This window comes from Aquarana catesbeiana, linkage group LG06 (genome assembly GCF_042186555.1).
Source record: "Aquarana catesbeiana isolate 2022-GZ linkage group LG06, ASM4218655v1, whole genome shotgun sequence".
Taxonomy (NCBI): Eukaryota; Metazoa; Chordata; class Amphibia; order Anura; family Ranidae; genus Aquarana; species Aquarana catesbeiana.
Window position 1 is genome coordinate 79122771 of NC_133329.1, and position 7477 is coordinate 79130247.

Genomic DNA, 7477 nt, shown 5'->3' on the forward strand with positions numbered 1-7477 from the left:
AATATGCATCCAATTCGCCCAAACCAAGAGAAAAAAAAAATTAAGAGGCTTCAATGAGCCATGTCCATATCACTCTTAACACCCAAAAAAAAATATATATGAGGCTTCTATAAGCCATACTCCACCCCTTACCTATCTATAGTGAATATACACCTCATCTTCCTTTAACCATATGTACTCCTTCTTGCCCACACCCACTCATCTACCACCAAGAGGGGACGCTACCACCCTGGGTATGGGGTGAGTGTGGCCAGTGGAACTTCCCCCCCAAGTTTCTGCCCTCACTCCCCCATGCCCAGCGTACCCCCTGCTCCCACCTACATACACTCATCTACCACCAATGGTGGCAATGCCTCTAAGGTTCCACAGAAAATGGGGTGCCTTGCCGTGGCTCTGTGGCTTACGCATGCATTTGTAAATGTGTGCAACTAAACCCCTGTCTTTGACACATACTGCTCAACAGGACAGTTTGGTTGGTCACAGGCTGGTCGGTAAGTTGAGTGTGGAAATGTCTTATTTTCATGTGTTTGCCTTTGAAATGCTCCTTTCAGCAGTGACCAGTTACAGGTGGGGGCGGGCAGTAACCACTTTTTTGTACCAGCAAGGGTGGCAATACCTCTTAGGCTCAGCTACACCCACTGATCTACCACCAAGGGTGGCAATGCCTTTTACTGTAAAGTGTTTTATACATTTGCAATATAGTCGCATCTATGGGATTTTTTTATTGGATATTGTAATAAAATTTGACTACTATTACTTAACAATACTGGTGTGGTACTGTTAAATTTCTATATAACTGTGTTTGCTTTATGTAAACAGATGGGGATGGGGATTCCATTTGGTTTTTCCGATCCGCCCACTGCCTGATTGAAAAAAAAAAATAATACACTTCTATGGCCAACCTTAAGGACTTTAGCAGCCCATAGATTATGCAACTTTCTTTTACACAATGGGTGAATGGAAAGAAAATTGCTTGATTTCCCCCATCAACACAGATGGGGGAATCCCTCCCATAGCGCTATTGTGTTTTGCCAGCGGGGTGCTTTCCCTGCTGGCAGAACAGAATGATCATTGCCAGCTGTGATTGCCTGAATAAAAATCCCACAGACTGGTTGTACTGAAGTCAATCGATTTCAGTACAACCAGCCTGCCCATGGATAGATTGAATCTCAGGCCTGTCCCTGCTGAACCAGCCGAGGTTCAATCCTTCTGTGACCGGCTATAGATTGTAAGATCCGAGAGGGCTGTTATGAATGTGCAATATAAATGTGTAAATTGTCGGCATTATAGAAATACTTGTGATAAATAAAGTACATTTATGCGTCAATAAAACCCCGTAAATTGAAAAGTTGTAGCTGGTGACTGGGTCTCTTTATAGGATATTTAGTGAAAGCAATAAAGAGTAACAATCTTATGTAGGGACAAACCTGCAACTAATCATATATATAGAGTTAGGTCCGCACTTTACAGAGGAGCCTTGGCGGGGCACCGCGGCTTCCACATAGATTTGCAAATGAGTGCAACAAAAGCCTCTGTTTTTACCCTGAATTGTTAGACAGGACAATTTGTTTCTTTTGCTGGCTGGTAAGTCTGCTGGGAATTTTTTTTTTACCTGTATTGTGCAATCTCCTTCCATGTGCAACCATAAAAAGACAGAGAGGGCGCCCAGACCTAGTGCTTTATCCTAAAACCATCCCTTTATTAATATAAAAAGTGGTAAGTATTATACTCACAAAATGACAAATGTATCAAGCACATCACATAGTACACCGTCATCCAATCCACATTGCATCATGTGGTAGGAGAAGGTGAAGATCCAATAGGCTAATGCATTTCGAGGACTAGCTTCTTCAGGGCTCTGAGGAAGAGGCTAGTCCTTGAAACATGTTAGCCTATTGGCTCTTCAACTTCTCCTACCACATGATCTGATGCAATGTGGATTAGATGACAGTGTACTATGTGATGTGCTTGATATATTTTGTCATCTTGTGAGTATAATACTTACCACTTTTTATATTAATAAAGTGATGGTTTAACCACTTAAAGAGGAGGGCCCATCAAAAAAAAAAAAAAGAAAAGTCAGCAGCTACAAATACTGCAGCTGCTGACTTTTAATTGGACACTTACCTGTCCCCAGCGATGTGGGGGATGGAAGCCCCGCTCGTCTCCCCCTCCGGCGGCGCCGGCATTGCAACTGTGGGCGCCGGGCTGTGGCTTCACAGCCTGGCACCCACTGCGCATGCGCGAGCGGCGCCGTGATTGGCCGCTCAGTCACCTGGGACCTGTAATGGGTCCCAGATGATTGACAGGAGGGAGGGAGCAGAGCTGAGCCTTTCCTGTTCCGAGACAGAAATGATGTCACCAGCCCAGGCACTGAGAGGGACCCCCTAGCAACAGGCATTTAGAGGTGAGTAAAAAAAAAAAAAAAAAAATATCCAAATGTTTTTTTTTGTATTTTTTTTTTTTTTTTTTTTTTTTTAGGATTTTTTCAAGTTTTGTTTTTTTTCGGGTTTAACACCACTTTAAGGACCAGCCTCGTTTTGGATTTTAGGTGTTTACATGTTTAAAACAGGTTTTTTTGCAAGAAAATTACTTAGAACCCCCAAACATTATATATGGTTTTTCTTCTAACACCCTAGAGAATAAAATGGCGGTCGTTGCAATACTTTTTTTTTGCACCGTATTTGCGCAGCAGTCTGAAAAGTGCACTTTTTTTGGAAAAAATTCACTTTTTTGAATAAAAAAATAAGACAACAGTAGTTATCCCATTTTTTTTTATATTGTGAAATATAATGTTACGCCAAGTAAATTGATACCCAACATGTCACGCTTGAAAATTGCGCCCGCTCGTGGAATGGCGTCAAACTTTTACCCTCAAAAATCTCCATAGGCGACGTTTAAAAAATTCTACAGGTTGCATATTTTGTGGTACAGAGGAGGTCTAGGGCTAGAATTATTGCTCTCACTCTACCGGTCGCTGCGATACCTCACATGTGTGGTTTGACCACCGTTTTCATATGCGGGCGCTACTCACGTGTGCGTTCGCTTCTGTGCGTGAGCTCGTCGGGACGGGGGGTTTAAAAAAATTTTTTTTTTTTTTATTATTTTACAATATTTTGTTTATTTTTACGCTGTTTAAAAAAAAAAAATGGTGTCACTTTTATTCCTATTACAAGGAATGTAAACATCCCTTGTAATACAAAAAAGCATGGCAGGACCTCTTAAATATGAGATCTGGGGTCAAAAAGACCACAGATCTCATATTTACACTAAAATGCAAAAAAAAAAAAAAAAAAGTCATGTAAAAAAATGACATTTGAAAAAATGTGCCTTTAACCACTTGCCGACCGCCTCACGACTATATACGTCGGCAGAATGGCACGGGCAGGCAGAATCACGTACCTGTACGTGATCTGCCTCCCGCGGGCAGGGGGTCCGATCGGACCCCCCCGGTGCCCGAGGCGGTCGGCTTCTGTCTGGGAGCGATGAGAGATGAGGGGGAGACCATCCATTCGTGGCCCCCCTCACGATCGCTCCCAGCCAATGTGAATTTTCCTCTGCTGCTGTATGCTAAACAGCAGCAAAGGAAATTATGTCATCTCTCCTCCTCCTCAATATCTGATCCGATCAGATCTATACTAGCGTCCCCAGCAGTTTAGGGTTCCAAAAAAGGCAGTGTTAGCGGGATCAGCCCAGATACCTGCTAGCACCTGCATTTTGCCCCTCCGCCCGGCCCAGCCCACTCAAGTGCAGTATCAATCGATCACTGTCACTTACAAAACACTAAACGCATAACTGCAGCGTTCGCATAGTCAGGCCTGATCCCTGCGATCGCTAACAGTTTTTTTAGTAGCATTTTGGTGAACTGGCAAGCACCAGCCCCAAGCAGCGTCAGGTTAGCGCCAGTACCGCTAACACCCACGCATTCACCGTACACCTCCCTTAGTGGTATAGTATCTGAACGGATCAATATCTGATAAATATCTTTTAAAACCTGGTAGGGCTAAGCCCACTTCCCTTTTGGGTCTAATGAGGAGGGTCCTAGCAAGCCTGGCTCGTCTTCTGTTCCAGAGATATTTACTGATTAACAATCTTATCAGCGTAAAGAAACCTGCAGGTATTCCATACGGAATAATTTGGAACATGAACAGCAACCTGGGTAGCACATTCATCTTCACAACTCCAATTCTCCCCAACCATGAGTGAGCAGTTTGGGTATACAACTTTTATAACCAAGTACACCGATAATTTAAATATTTTGTTATCTAGTGGTGAGTATATACCAGATGTATGAATAATATGTTGGTTAAGCAATTTTCACCAGCAAATGTACAGAAGTTCAGATTTTAGTTATAATGGGTATATAGAAGGAGACATGCAGGTATTCTCAGCAGATTATCAGCAGATTGTTAGCAGTTATGAGCGTAGCTATGTAGATCTTTTTTATACGGCTGCTGAATAGTATAGATTTTCCACTCAGTTTATGCAGATATGCAGATTATGATATAGTTATTGCAAGGGTTGCAACATAGGTATGCAGGTATCTATGCAATTTCAGTTCCAGGGATGTAGGTTAAAGGCTAATTAATGCTCAATTTTTTACAGTCACAATCCTCTCATCCAGTCTCATTACAGATCTTTTTTTTTTTACTCACTCAATATTTCAGTCCTCGATATACCTCAGTGGCTCTTGCTGCTGCTCTGTTCTGCTTTTTTCAGATGCAGGGATTGATGGGCCTCTCGGGCGCCTGCCGCTCCGATGTCTCGGCCTTCCTCGAGGTTCACCCAGGGGCCCTGACCTGGCAGCTGAGCGTGTCGGGTGGATCAGGTGACCAGATGACCAGCAACTCCTGAGAGTTACCGAAGGCGCCCACGTGACCTCCGATGGCTTCCGAGGAGCTTCCCGCACCCCGGGATATCACAGCTACTCAGCCGAACCAAGCCGAGCCCGGGGCTGTTCACCACTTCTCGATCTCCTCCGCACTCCTCTCAGGACCCACAGCATTGCGAGGCAAGACAGCCAGCCAGGAGGCAGCGACCGGGCCGGCGGTGAGAGTCCCTGTGCCTTTAACACCTTCCCGCCCCGCCGTAAAATGAGGGCTGGACGGGATTTTCGCTGTTCTCAGTGGACGTCATATGATGTCCTCCCCAGAATGCACCTCGCGTGCCTCACATACTGCGCTGCAGCCGGACACAACGGATGACAGATCAGTGTACCAGCGTGCTGCCGGTGCCATGTGATTGCTGTGACCAATCACCGCAGACCAACATGACAATTGTACACAATGAATGGCTTCTATTCATGCCATTGATTGTGTACTATTGTGTTGCTCTCTGTGATTAGCCACAGTGATCACATGGCACAGACAGGTCCAATCGCAGCCTATCTGTACCATGTGATTAGCAATAGTAAACATGGAATGAATAGATTTAATTCATAAAAAATGGTTGTTTATACCAGTGAAATATAAGCAATCACAGTGTGTAAAAATAAAAATCCCGATCACCTCCCCAGAGTAGTACAGTGTTACTATGTATGGGAAGACTGTATTGCTCTGGTCACAGTATGTAAAAAAAAAAAATCATTAAAAAATGTAATAAAAAAGGAAAATGAATTTAGAAACTGAAACTGAAAATGGAAAAAATATTTATACTGCCACACCAGTTATATGAGGACACTGTACTGCACTGGTGACAGTATGTAAAAATAAATAAATGGGGAACTGTTTTTTTTTTTTTCTTCATTTTCCAAAAAAATGCAACAAAGGATTACAACTTAAAAAAAAAACTGCTGTGCCTCTTACTAATTACATCAGACTGTCTACGTTCCAAAAAGGGGGCATTTGTACTGTCCTGTCATTTTTGGGACCTCCAAAAATGGGATTGACTGTCAGTACATCAGAATTGATCCATTTTCAGATAGATATCCCATAGCTTGTGGACTCTCTAACTTTCCTACGGACCAAATAATATACACTAATTTGGGTTATATTCACCAAAGAAATGTAGCAGAATACATTTTGGCCTAAATGTATGAAGAATTATTTATTTGTTCCATTTTATAACAGAAACAAAGAAAAATGTGTTTTTCATTTTTTTTCGGTCTTTTTTTTTGTTTATATAATAAAAATAAATAAATAAAAAAAAACAGTGGTGCTTAAATGCCACCAAAAGCTCTAGTTGTGTGAAAAAAAATATAAAAATTTCATCTGCGTACAGTGCTACATGATCACGCAATTGTCATTCAAAGTGTGACAGTGCTGAAAGCTGAAAATTGGCCTGGGCAGGAGGGAGGTGAAAGTGTCCGGTATTGAAGTGGTTAATGAAAAGAAAAGCGGTAAAATGGATCCCCTGCAGCTGGCAACAATAGACTGACCCCCTCCCCCTGAAACAATAGACCCCCAGCAACAATAGCCCCTCCCCCCATGCATTTAAAGCTAATTAAGATATAAGATAAAAAAATATATTCTATCTATCTACAGTATCTCACAAAAGTGAGTACACCCCTCGCATTTTTGTAAATATTTTATTCTATCTTTTCATGTGACAACACTGAAGAAATGACACTTTGCTACAATGTAAAGTAGTGAGTGTACAGCTTGTATAACAGTGTAAATTTGCTGTCCCCTCAAAATAACCCAACACACAGCCATTAATGTCTAAACCGCTGGCAACAAAAGTCAGTACACCCCTAAGTGAAAATGTCCAAATTGGGCCCAAAGTGTCAATATTTTGTGTGGCCACCATTATTTTCCAGCTCTGCCTTAACCCTCTTGGGCATGGAATTCACCAGAGCTTCACAGGTTCAGACTGGAGTCCTCTTCCAATCCACCATGACGACATCACAGAGCTGGTGGATGTTAGAGACCTTGCGCTCCTCCACCTTCCGTTTGAGGATGTCCCACAGATGCTCAATAGGCTTAAGGTCTGGAGACATGTTTGGCCAGTCCATCACCTTTACCCTCAGCTTGTGTAGCAAGGCAGTGGTCATCTTGGAGGTGTGTTTGGGGTCGTTATCATGTTGGAATACTGCCCTGCGGCCCAGTCTCTGAAGGGGGGGATCATGCTCTGCTTCAGTATGTCACAGTACATGTTGGCATTCATGGTTCCCTCAATGATCTGTAATTCTCCACAGTGCCGGCAGCACTCATGCAGCCCCAGACCATGACACTCCCACCACCATGCTTGACTGTAGGCAAGACACACATCTGAACCAAATAAGTTTATCTTGGTCTCATCAGACCACAGGACGTGGTTCCAGTAATCCATGGCCTTAGTCTGCTTGTCTTCAGCAAACTGTTGGTGAGCTTTCTTGTGCATCATCTTTAGTAGAGGCTTCCTTCTGGGATGACAGCCATGCAGACCAATTTGATGCAGAGTGCGGCGTATGGTCTGAGCACTGACAGGCTGACCCCCCCCCACCCCTTCAACCTCTGCAGCAATGCTGGCAGCACTCATACATCTATTTCCCAAAGAC